The sequence below is a fragment of the Vipera ursinii genome (genome assembly GCF_947247035.1).
Source record: "Vipera ursinii genome assembly, chromosome: 7".
NCBI classification, from domain to species: domain Eukaryota; kingdom Metazoa; phylum Chordata; class Lepidosauria; order Squamata; family Viperidae; genus Vipera; species Vipera ursinii.
In genome coordinates this window covers 49,467,764-49,481,752 of record NC_139521.1, presented here as the reverse complement: position 1 = coordinate 49,481,752, position 13,989 = coordinate 49,467,764, and the positions used below count along the sequence as shown (strand labels likewise).

General features: G+C 38.7%; 1 protein-coding gene across 4 annotated transcripts in view; it reads right to left on the bottom strand.

Moving 5' to 3' along the window:
• The window catches only part of SMAD1 (SMAD family member 1), a 48,370-nt gene extending 35,567 nt beyond the window's left edge, over positions 1-12,803 (bottom strand). The window contains exon 1 of one of the 4 annotated variants that reach the window (XM_083367782.1): positions 12,536-12,803. The gene's annotated coding sequence lies outside the window, so the exon portion shown is untranslated. Of the gene's footprint in view, positions 1-12,093; positions 12,331-12,535 lie in introns of those variants that run through there. The other 3 variants (XM_083367779.1, XM_083367780.1, XM_083367781.1) reach the window with 3 other exon arrangements.
• Positions 12,804-13,989: the final 1,186 nt, after the last annotated feature.

The following is a 13,989-nucleotide window of genomic DNA, read 5'->3' as shown; positions in this document are numbered from 1 at the left end:
ATGGCTGACAGTAAATGCCTGTTTTCCCCTATTTGTTCTCATGCATGTAAAACTGTTATATCTCTGAACAGAAAATTCAGTCATGCTCCCAATGTAAGCATTGTAATAGTGTTTATACATACATACATACATACATACATACATACATATATATGGTAAAGGTTCCCCCTTACATGCGTGCTAGTCGTTTCCGACTCTAGGGGCCGGTGCTCATCTCTGTTTCAAAGCCGAAGAGCCAGTGCTTGTCCGAGGACGTCTCTGTGGTCATGTGGCCGGCATGACTAGACACCAAAGGCGCACGGAACACTGTTACCTTCCCACCAAATTGGTCCCTATTTTTCTACTTGAATTTTTACGTGCTTTCGAACTGCTAGGTTGGCAGAAGCTGGGACAAGTAACAGGCGCTCACTCTGTTACGCAGCACTCGGGATTCAACCCGCCAAACTGCTGACCTTCTGATCGACAAGCTCAGCGTCTTAACCCACTGAGCTACCGTGTCCCATACATATACATATACATATACATATACACATATACATATACACATATACATATATACATATATATATATGTATGTATATATGTGTATATATGTATATATATATATATATATGTATGTATATATATATATGTATGTATGTATGTATGTATGTGTATATATATATATATATATATATATATATATATATATATATATATATATATATATATATAATTTTAAAAATATGAATCCCAAGCATATTTACTTAAAGTATAAAATCTTCGAACAATGGGATGGATAAAAAACAGTTGTTTATTGCTAAAAGATCATAATAAGCAATAAAAAGTAACTGTTTAAAGCATATCTACCTAATCTAAGCTTTCGCTGGTCCTCTGTCAGCATCATCAGAGAAAACATTGAAGGTTGGAAAGACCATTGGTAAGCCTGTTTGGTTCCGCGCTCTGCTCATTGGCCACGTGATGGACTTTTCTCTAGCCAATCGTGATTGTTCTGTCTCGCATCGCTTCCCTTGCAATCCGGTCTTACTGTCCCCCCCCTTTTTTATCGTTCTCCTCCCTATCTGTTTTGGTTTGACTGATCTTGTTTTCTTTTGTTGTTCCTATTCCAATGTCATAGCTGTCGGTATTTTGTACTCTGTGTCCTCCTTCTCTACCCTCCTTGCTTGTGATTGGCTATTCTGTACTATGCCTGGGTTTCCCTCCAACTGACTCCCTTCCTGTTCTGCAAACAGCTCCCCGCCCCGATTCACTTGCACGTATGTCTTTCTTTCAATGCTTATCCATTGATCTTTATTTGATCCCTGTACTAGCCACCCAAATGTTTTTGGTTTATTTATATGCTGCTCGTAGCTTTACTCGATGTGTCAATCAAACAAACGGCACCCTCAACACATCTGTTTACAGAAAAGGGACACACACAGATAGGATGCTAAATTATAAAAGTAATCTCCATACATCCCACAAGATCTCCTGCATCTGAACATTATTCAAACATTTAGACACACACTGTAACACGAAAAGAGCCAAGGACAAGGAATGTGATCATCTATATCGGGTATGCAGACGTAACGGCTACCCAACATATTTTATTGGGCGTTACAGTAGGCACCAAGAACCACGTTTGACACAAAATGGCTTGGCAAATACAACTTGGATGACAATTCCATACATAAATGGAGTTTCAGAGGCAACGGCAAGAATATTGGCACCACACAACATTAATGTGGCACACCGGCCAAACCAGACACTCTGTACCAAGTTGATGCGCCCAAAAGAACAACTATCTAAAAAAGAAAAATCATCAGTAATCTATAGGGTGAGATGCAATGACTGCCAATGTAGCTACATCGGAGAAGGATCCAAATAACTACGGTAAAGACAAGAATCCATGAACATAAGCTTGCCATCAAAAGACATGAACAATATTCACAAATATGGACACACATGATCGATAATAACCACTCCTTCCACTTTGCAGGGGCACAGACCATTGCCCAAGACACCTCCAAAGGAGGCAGATTACTTAAGGAAGCCTGGTTCTCAGATAAATTTACAATTAATCGCCACATAGAATTACCACCTGCCTACCAGGCATTAAAAGCACATCAACAGCAACAGAAAGGTCTACCCACAATAAAAAGGAGAGAAGCCAAAAGAAATCAAACTTGGACAACCAGGACACCGGAAGAGATATATAAAACATAACAACCCACCGAGCCCATATATCTAAATCTCCCACCTCTCTTGAATTTCTGTAGCTTCAAGAATGGGTAAGTACAACTAAATGCATAAAATTGGATACCATAGTTTAGACTAGAGTCTCTCAAGTTCTAGTTAGAAATTATACATGCTTCAAAAATAATTTCTTGTAATAGGAAAGTAATTTGATAGTGTAAGTTACAGAGGTTTAAAAATGGCTTCATATTTTCAACATTTTGTGAATTTTCAAATAGTAGTAGTACTTATACTTACATTTTACATTGGTTAATTTTTTCAGTGTAAATGGGATGTGTTTTTTAATATAGTGCAAAAGTATATTACAATTAGTCCTCAACTTACAACCACAACTGGGACCAGAAGTTGTTGCTAAGCGTTACAGTTATTCCATGAAACATCTGTAACCATAGTGTTCAGCAATGGAAGTTCCAGTAATGCCAGATGCAGGGAAGCATCTTATGCTTTTCCGGCCCCACTGCACTTGCCTTTGCTCAGCCCCCAGTCCTACCTATCTTCTCCCCTATTCTGCCCTTTTGGGTGCCCTGCACTTTGTCACATACTCCTGCTGCCCCCTGCACTGGTGCCTCCTCCACTGCCCATGGCTAACCTTTTCCTCCTGCTGGTGGCCCAAGACTTAGATGCTAGACAAGGGTATAGCCCTGGGATATGTGGAGTGAGGACACGGAGAACTGTTCATTGGCATTTCCCAGGGCGAAAGGGGAATCCATATGGGAGGTGTCATTTGGGGTGATGACACAACTGGAAGGGGAGGAATGTGGGCTTCTGAGAGGAGAAGCACATGTACTTCAGCTCATGATGCCCATATTCCTGGAGAAAGGTCTGTGGGTTTTAACAAGAAGTGGACAAAAGTTCACAGACCCCCTCAGTTCAGGCTTCCTCCTACAAAGTTGATGAAATTTGTGGGGTGGGAGGAGTGCTTTACCTGCAGGCAGGCACATGGAACAGTCCAACCAATCAAAAGGAGAACAGCATGCAAATCAATCAAGAAGAGGTGCCCCAGAACTTTGCCCAACCTCACTGCATGTTTATCACAGCGACCAGTGGATAAGTGTATGAGGGAGCATTACAGTATATAGAAAAAAGCAGTTTCTTTGCCAAACACAAAATCTTTGCACCAGCCTGCACCCTCTTTTAGGTTCTGTATTTTTTCTTGTTTCCTCAAGTAAAAGTCGAGCTTTTTTCTTCAAATATTGATTAGGAAAAATGAAGGAATCGCTTGGCACACGTGGCAGAAGCAGCACTAGTGGCTGCAAGGAGGGTGGGACACAGGTTTTAAAGCCTTGATTGGGGCAGGGGGCGACCTACTGTCTTGGATATCTTCTCTAAAGGCTGTTGATACAGTAGAAACTTCCAATTTTCAGACCAGACAGAACTACAAACTGAGATGTCTTTGATTCTCAGGGATGAAAAAGAAGGGGCCAAAATTGATTGACTTGAAGGAGGAGAAAGGACCAAGAGTTTAAACCCTGGAGTAGACACATACAAAGTTTGATTTCTGTGTTCTACTAACTAAAGGCTGTATTTACTACGTGTGTAAATTGCCCAGAGTTGCTTACGTGAGGTGGGAGATTTAGATATATAATAAACATATTTATTACTTCTTATCTGCAATAAAGCATGTTATCCAATTATCTCAGGTCTATAAAATTTCTTCTGTAATCAAATTGCTGAACACAGGTTTGAGTGAAATGCTACAATTTATTGCCTTGCCTACTCTTAAGTCTGAACATCTTCCCAAAATAGTCTTGTTTCCACCTTCAGAACCATTCTGATGGCATAAAACATTTTAAACTATTAGTACAATATAAAAAAGCACTAGAAAGGAACGAAGAGTTGCACTGCATGTCAAAAGTATCCTCACCTGCTCAGAATTCAGATGAACTTAGCAATACTGTAGAAACAATGTCTGGCTGAATTCTTACATAACATCTCTGACAAATCATATAGAACAAGAGAAATACCAGACACTTCAATAATGGCATATTATCTTCCTATCTTGAGGAAAGGCTGGTGCAGAGAACTGCAAGTCCTTAAGTTACGATCAAAATATAGCCTGCCTATCAGGTTGTAACTCATGACAAATCATAAAGCATGCTGATCATGTGACTGACCTGCTTTTACAACCTTTTTTGCAGTCGTCATTAAGTGAATGTTGCAGTCATTAAGTGAACCAATGGCTCACCACAGGCAGTTTTGACGAAAACTGGAAGTACATGCCAATTTTCAGCAAAACTATCATAAAACGTAGTCAAATGACCATGGAACACATCAAGCAGCTATAACTGCGACTCAGTTGCTAAGCATCCTCAAGGCAGTCATGTGACTGGGAGGAGATTTCAAATCTGGGTCATAAGTCGAGGACTATATACCAGCCAATTAAAGAAAATCCTTGGAAAAAATTATACAGCAGTTCATAGAAAAGGATCAGTAAATACCTTAAAAACTATCTGGTAATTATCAAAAGTCAGCATAAATTTAGGAAGAACAGGCCTTGCCAGACTAATTGTATCTTATTTATGACTAAATAAATTCTTTACTGGATTCTAGGTGTTCTGTATCTTGAATTCAATAAATTATTCAAGATAGTATCTTGTATTCTGGTTAGCAAACTAATAAAAGTGTGGGCTGATACAACTGGCAGTATATTGAATAAAAAAATTTTTTTCCCTACTCGGTTTGCCTGGTTGCATTAGTGCCATTTGAAACTCTCAAATTACACGTTCTATTCAAAAGTTTGGGAAATTTCTAAATATAAATGTTTTTAAAGAGAACTTAAAAGTTTTAGAATAGATTTGTGCAACCTTAATAAATCAAAATCCTGTTTTTGAGAACTGATTAACAGTGATTTATTCATACCTTTTTAAATAAACATAATGGCGTCTAATACATCCAAATAATTGTTGCTGCATATACTGTAATCTAGGATCTAAAAAGATTCTGATTAAAGGTAAAACATTCTCCCACTGCTTAGGGAAAAAATGCAGCTCTCCAATGCCTTATTCTATCTAGTATTTAAAGTCTTCATATTAATTTATTTATAATAGATATTTATAAAGAATGATTACAGGCTTTTTGGTCTCACAGAAGTAAACTAATATAATAACTTAGGTATCTATGGGGCTGAAAACACTGCTGATTCAAATCAAAATTTCAATAATTGCTGTAACTGTAAATACTGTCAGTGCGTAGCAAGTGACAAAACATTATTTATCCTAAAACAGAAAAATCTTTAAAACTAAGATTATCTACCAGTTGATCCAACATAAAGTTCCCACCATCCTTCCATAAAGCATTCTTTTAATGTCAAAATGCATTTTTTCCAGAAGTAAGATACCAGGTTTTGAACTAACAGGACAGAAATAGGAGATATAGCAAATCTATTCTGTTTTGAATCCCATTAAGTAAATGTATTAAATATAAATATTTCAACAGGCTAAGGAACAAGAAATTGCAGTAAGTGAAAATGTCCAAAGTTTGGTACTAGTCAATAGAGAATATTGGGTATTTGGTATCCTCCTTTTTATGCTAGCCATTAATTATTTGAGGGGACTTTACAAATATGATTTGGGCTTGCACGACTTTCATTTGGTCTGATACTCAAATCATTGTTCATATGATTTTGTGTAGCATAAAGCTATTTAAAGAAGTTGGTGTAATGTTAAATTGTGTACCTAAAATTTATTTTAAACAACATCAGATTTAGAGATCTTGATGTGTAGCGTTACTGTTTTGCTTTGTTGAAAAAAAAACTACTTAAAATCCTAGATGAAATACGTGTTCACTTTCAGTTCTTAAACTGTTTTTTTATTGATGAAATGGAAAAAGTTATCAATATGATTCTGTATGAGCAAGATTTTAAATTGTTGTTTAAAAATGGAGTTGCTGTTATGTCTCTATTCTGTTTTTTAAAAATTATGTCCATGTGTGAATTTGTTTTCTCTCTAATTTATTTTTTTAGGGTATTTTTAAAGGTATGTTCTTTTGTAATTCCTTTTTTGTCATTTGATTATTACTGCAACGAAATTAAAATGGCTCATCAAACCAAACTGAGGTATCCGACAAGGTATGAAAAGGTAAAATTCTGAAAAAGAATTAAAAGGATGGCTCACAGTAAAAGCTAGGTCCCATTTACATTTCATTTCTCCAAAGGGCAGAACTTGGACTTTATGTTGCATGAAAATAGATTCTGACTCTCCAATCTTACTGCTCCTTCAGTAAAGATATTGGAATGCTTATCTGATTTGCAGAAGATACAATACTGCTGTAAAATTTCGTTCTTTTAAATAAGAAAAAGTAATTTTTATAAAGGTGTATAAATAACAGAATGAAATTTAACCCAAAATCCCCGATGTTCTTGGTTAAGAAATAAAAGTCAAATGTTCAACTTTAGTGCTTGTCAAAACAATATTTTTTAATAATAGCTGGTTATAAATCAACCATGACTCAGCAATCTGATTTAGCTACAAAAAAGGCACGTGGACATTTAGGCTGCATTAACAGAAGTGTAGTTCCCAACAAAAAGAATGTTATAATATCATTCCATTTGATGGTGATCAGACCTTAGCCCAACATTCTAAGCAAAATATTCTAACAAGAGTTGAAGAAAAAATTGGAACACGTTTAATAAAGGGCAAGTATATGAACAGGGAATTAGAAACTCCTATGAAAAGAAATTTAAGAAGCTGGGCATGACTATCCTTGAGAGAAAGAATTGAAAGGATGGCTTACAGAAAAAGACAGGTGCCATTTTCTATTTCTCCAAAGGGTAGGACATGGACTTTATGTTGCACGAAGATGGATTCTGACTGAACATCAGAAAAAAACACCTAGAGGTGTGGTCTAATGTGTTCAAGAACAGCTACATCTATCATTCAAGGATGCCTTAGTTTTGATTCATGTACTATACTCAGCATTTTCAACTGCCTAAACTCTCAGGTGGATTCTCTTGTCATTTTATTCATGTAGTATTTAAAAATGTATTATGTGATATCCTGGAATCCAATTTGATGAGGTGCTTTGGAGACATTTTTGCATTAAAATAATCATATTTTCTAAATACACCATTTAAAAATAATAGAATCTGCTTCAGAATTGCAATTTTACACATATATTCAAGTATAAATCAATTAGAATTTTATTAAGTTAGAGCTGTGGTTGATAAAGAGTCAAACACAATTCAAACTGCAGATTCTTAAACATGAATACTGTGGGATAAGAAAAAGGGGCTTTCAGCAAACCATCTGAAAGGAAGAGAAGTTACTATGACTGCCATCATCAAATCAATCTGCTGAAAGTAACTTCCGTCTGGACAGGTAGCTATAGTCTAACCTTTGTTCATAGACAATATCAGTGCTGTCATGTGTTGCATTTTGGATGACTGGCAACCAGACTGAATTTATGGCTATTTGCAGTGCTTTTTTTGTAAAAGAAAAAGGTGCCGGAAGTCACACATGTCATACAACCTGCTTTGCCTACCCTATAAGGTACCATCCAAAAAAGGTGCCGGAACTCCATTCTGAGCGTTCTGAGGAAAAAAAGCCCTGGCTATTTGTAACATCCTGTGGTCACATGACTGCAATTTACAGTGTGTGAGGTTTTTTGTTGCAAATCAGTATTTTGTTTCCAGCTTCTGGTAAAAAATGTCCATTGTGGACAGTGGGTTCATATTATGACTGTGATGTTTGCTTAATGACTGACTCAAAAAATGTCATAAAATCAGGTTGGTCAAATGGTGCCTCAATGTATGACTGTCATGACATACGGTGTAAATTCTGGGCTCCATTAGAGTTGTAAATCAAAGACTACCTGCAGATCATATAGAGCCCCAATTTGAGCCCCAATATACTGAATTCAAAAATATTTGGTTATATACCACCCATCTGTGTGCACACATAGGATGCTGATTGTATAGCTTGGATTCCATAGCCAAATAAGTAAATGTGCATTTTATTTTGTATTCACATACCCATATTTTGCCTTTCCTCCTAGGACTCTATAAACAGTGGTTTTATTAATGATTTAGACAGAGGAAAACCGACCTAAAGTCACTAGTGAGCTTCCATGATTGAGGGTGGACTTGAACTTGCATCTGCCTTGCCCTAAAACCTTAGCTGCTATACATGTGCTAAAGCAGCTGACAGAACAGCTTTTCATTCCTTTTGATCTCATACCAATCTGGATGTGTGATTAATCACGTGCTTACCAGAAAGAAATCTGTTAAGAGAAAGATTTCCATCCTTCATTCAGTATGATCTTTTTCTGCAATGACCCATACTGAAAAACAAACTCTCCTAATTCAAGTGAAAGTACATTCCAGGGACTTCTGGTAATTCAATTTTCTCTTTTCCAACCTTATTAATAAATTTATAGTGGCCCATGTAATTATTGTTGATGTAAATCATTCTTGGTTAGCAGAAACCTTGATTTGTTTGTTGTGTACAAGAACCTATCAGTGCCACGAACTGAACTGCACACACAAAACAATAACACAGAGTTTAGCTTTGCATGCGTGTTATTTGATTAGAGCAGGATCTACAATTTCATAATTGCCAGGAAGTCTGTTGCAGTCACAATCTGAATTAAGTACAAAATATCTATCTAAGGACAAAGCTGCATTAGCAGATTTGTTATACTTTAATCCCACTACAGCAGACATGTCGAACTTGCAACGTCATGTGACATCGTGCGACTATCGGCACTTTTTCCCCATTGCCAGCAATGGGGTGGGTGCGGTTTCATCGTGATGCGTCCGGCCACAGGCCGGCAGTTTGACACCCCTGCCCTACAGCAACTCTTCAAATATACAGTTCAAACTCAGTGGCTAGAGAATTGCCAAAAGCTAAACTTAAACCCTATAGAATTAAATCTAGTTCTCCAATGTTCTATTTTTAGCACTACAAAGCTATTGAACATGTGGTAATCCACTGGAAAATTAAGGTACAGCAACTTTTCAGAAATGCATTTAGTCATACTCAATGTTTTTCTCTTGTTTACTGTTTAATAACTTACTACCTGCTCTGTTTTGGGGAACAAAAGAGAAAATTATAGAAGAAACAATATTCTTTGTATTTTTAAAAATCTTCACCTCTATACTGCCTACAAATAAATGATAATGTAACAATATGATGTCTTAATATATTTATGATAACTGAAGCTGAACCCCTCACGTCATCCTGATGTATCATTTTGCGTTTTACTGCTGTAAGTCAATTTGAGATCTACAGCAGGTTGGAAAGGCTAGTAATGATGCTCTCTGCAGTCTCTAGAGAGTCCACATTATACACAGCTTACATTATTTATAAAGTTAGATGATGCCTCCATTAGCCCTGCAAGATTACACACCAAGAAAACCACTTATACTTGACAAGACAGGCTACACTGCATTACCAGCACAACTTAATTCAAGTTTACCTACTCCCTAGACCGATCTTGCCTTCTGTTTACACACATTAAGCAGGAATGCAGTGAGAAACTTATTTGGAAATAATTGCTGTCAGTTTAAAAGTTCATGCCTTTCTTTTGAGAATTAGAATTTTACCTGCCACTTCTTTATCTGGCAGCATATACTGTATATGTGAAAAACACTGGGCTTTTTATAAAACTAATACCAAGGTCATTTTAAGTGGCTAGTAATTATTGCCTATGTTTCTGTACAGCCATCAATAATTAAATTTTCCTGCATGTCTTCATTACATGTAAATATCTCTGCCAGAATTATTTTCTACAGCTTATATACATCAAGGACCAGTTTCTTCCTAGGAAATCACTTTCCAGCAAAACACACACATATACACATATAAGGACAAAGAGGAAAGCATTTTCTCAGTTTCACACCAATGCTAAAAAAATTAAAATCTTGGCCACCCTTTTCTGCCTCTGCCTTACTACTGCAATAAGGAATGTATAAGTATAAAGCATTACAGACATTGCAGGGAGTTCTCCCGCAATTGATTTTACTGAAAAGTACAAATAAATGATGGGTGAGATAATTTCTAGCTGTGGAAATACATATGCAAATATATTCACTGGAGAGTGTGAAGGCAGCATCCAGTTTAAGCAAGTTTGAAAAGATTTATTCAACTCTCGCTTGAAGCAAAAGCATCCTTTGCAAATAATGGCAGATATGCATTAACAAAAGGGAAAAGCAGAAAAATACAATCTTTACATCAGTAAATATATATTCTACTTTCCTTCAGTGGAACTTATGAAATTGTAACCTTAGAGGTTCTCAATTGTCTTAGCCTCTGTAAACAGTGGAGTCATCTGATCAAGGATATGCACAAAAAAACCCACAAGTAAAGAGAAGGACACTGCAGATGAGAACTGTATTTGAGAACCGTATTTGATTATGTGGAGGGGGGGTTGAAAGGGTCAGAATTAAAACAAGGACAAATCAGTGCCCTTGTAACACGATCTGGCCTTGAACCAAAAGGATCTTATCAGGGATGGTGGCTAGGAAGCTTTTAGGCAGGTTTAGCTTCTGCAATCATGCCCTGAAGACTGAGTTATGCCTTGAGAAAAGAAAGACCAAGTATTCCTGTTATCAAGAGGAGTTAGGCATTTCCAAAAGCTTTTCAAATAGAAGTCACAATAGTTATGTTAAATGGCCTCCTTCAACCCTCAGCAGGTCATCCTCAGCCCTTTCTGGATGCAAAGCACACCTATAAAAATAAGAATTGCATAGGTTTAAAGTGGCAACCGCCTAGAGGAATGCTGTCTTATTGTTGCTGCAACTAAACAACTAGTACTTGGAAGTCTATGGAGATCCTCAGTCATCCAGGTCATGATTGTCCTAAAGGTACCTTTTCAAAGGCAACTAGACTTTCCAGTCCAGTTGCCTTTTGAAAAAGCACCTTTGGGATAGTGCTTGGAAGGGGGAACCTCTGCAGCTGCAGTTCATGTTCAATTCTTAAATAAACACAATTGAAGGGGCAGCAAGTTAGACAGAACAAAGCCTCTGCCAGTTGTTCTTAAAGGGGATTGAGTTTTTTTATGGCTACTGATGAGAACACTACAATTCAAACACCAACTCTTTTTGTTACCATGCAGGAGTGATTTGTCCTAAACCCAACTGGACTCTGGCCATTTTCACCATGGAACTCTTCCATGAGTTTATATCTACTTTCCCTTCCTAAGGGAAGCAAAGGTTGCTCCCCAGTATAATGAAAATGAATCTGGATTAAAATTGGTATCCACATATATTTAGCCACAATAAAGATCTGTTGTCTTATCCTTAAGCATAGAGCTACTCCTCAAATTAAAGCAGCTTTTCATATTCATGCCCTGTATTAAGAAATTCTAAGTCAGCCCACACACGCAGCCTCATCCACTATTAACAAAGGGCAGAAAGAAACTGCTATCCTCGATTTATCATAGCTTCCCGCTACGAATTCCCGTAAACCTCGCCAAATAAACCCGGAGGATGGGTGGGAGGAGAAAGCAAGGTTTCTACTAGAGCAAACAAACAAAAATTCCCGACTGGGTCATCGATAATAACGTCAAAAAGGGAAGTTTGCGCAGAGAAATCCTGCCACTCAAAAAGGAAAGAAATCGGGCTCAGAAAGCGCGCCCCCCCCCAAGCATCAGACACACACACAAAAAAGGAAAAATGCTGAATTGTAAAAGAGAGAGAGGGCAGCTCCATTGGGGTGGTTCATCTTCCTCAAGTACTGACGCCAATTTGGAGGCCAATTTCTTCACTTTGGCTCGGAATAGCCAGGACGCCCGCAAGGATCTCCTGACTGGGAAGCAAAGACTCCGGGTTTCTATTGCTTTCCCTCTCCCCTACTTGAGAAGTGGCAGCAGAAAGGAAGTGGAAAGCAGAGAAGGGGGAGGGGGATGGCGTGTCTACTTTACCTCGGGAGCTACAAAAAGGTCTCCGTACCTCCACCTCCTCCTTTCTCCCCCCCCCTCCCTAGGAAGAGGAGAGGAAACTTTTTAGAGCGTTAAAATCACCGCCGCTGCAGCGCCTCGCTCTTTTCGGCTCCTCCATCAGCACAGCCGCCATCATGAGAGAAACGAAAGCTCTCCTTTGCCCTAAGCTCTCTCACACGCGCGCAATTCAAGATCGTCGCCGCTCAGCCTCACCCTGCCCACCACCCTCTTCCATTCTTGCGGTCGCATTGTTTTAAAAAGCCAGCGAGGAAACGGCAGAAAGAGGAGAGGGGGGGATTTTTTTTTCCAAAAAAAAAAAAAAAGGGAGGAGAAAGAACACAAAAGCGGGTAGGAGGATGACTCCCCAAGGAAGGCGAGCTCGGAGTTGAGCTGCAGACAAGAGTAGCCAAAGCCGACCTCTTACCAGCTGTTCGCGAGGGGCGAGGCGAGGGAACAAGGAAAAGATCATGCAAAGCGCCGGGCAGCGCGTCGCAGCTGCTGGACAGGCGGGCAAAGTCCCACCCGCTGCCGCTGCTGCTTTTCCGCTCTCGCTTCCAGAGCCGCCGCTTAGCAGCCAGCGCTCGCTCCGCCGCTGCGCCTGGATTGATCTGGTCTCACTGGCGTCAGAGAGTCGGAGCCACCCAACCTCCACTTACCCCACTGCCAATACACAACATACATACATACATACATACATACACACACACAGACACACACAGACACACACATATATAGAGGCAGAGCGTGTGCGTGTGTGTGTGTAAATATATATATATATATATATATTTACACACACACACACACATATATATATAAATATATATATTATAAATTATATATTATATTATTATAAATTATACATATATATATATATATATATATATATATATAATAAATTATATATTATATATTATAATAAATTATATATATTATAAATATATATATATATATATATATATATATATATATATATATATATATATATATATATATATATATATATATATATATATATATATATATTTGCACACGCTCTGCCTCTAGGCCAAGTTAGGGATCCTCTCCAAATGCCCGCCCCCGCGTCGGCAAAGAAGGCATTGCTGGTTCGGCTGGAGAAACAGCTTCATGCTTTTCCCTCCCACTTCTTTCTCCGCTCCCCAGCCCGCCTGGAGGAGCACTCGCAGTCATGGAGCGGACCGGCGGCCTGCAGCGGGATTGCAGCTTCGACGGAGCCATTTGCCCAGGGGTATCAGCGACCCGGGCAGCTATTTAGGATTTCGCTTCCAGTTCTGTGTAACTCAGGCGCGGCTTCGGTGGCAAGCCTGGGACATGTATCCCCAGAACGTGTCCTCCTGCCACCGACCTGAATCTGAAAAAGCAGTGGTTTCGAGCTGGTAAAATCGGGTGTTTTTGTGAAGCTCAGCAGTCTGACTAGATCAGGGGTCTTCAAACTTGGCCCTTTTATGACTTGTGGACTTCAACTCCCAGAATTCCTCAGCCAGCTGGCTGAGGAATTCTGGGAGTTGAAGTCCACAAGTCATAAAAGGGCCAAGTTTGAAGACCCCTGGACTAGATTGACCAACACTATCACCAGATTTCTCATTTTCCCAGAAATGCAATTTGTCCCGTTTGACACACCCCCACCCCCACACAAACACAAACACACAGTCACAGACAGATAATCCCACATATAGGTGTGAACACAAGTGTAGGTATTTGGGTACCATTCTGTTGAAAAATGTTCAGAACCTGCTTCTAATAAGTCAAATGAGTTGTACTGGATTAGGCCAAAATTTAATCCCAGCATTTTACTCATGGGACACCATATCCTTCTAGGATGACCACAAGGAGAATAACATCCTATTGGCCAAAATCATC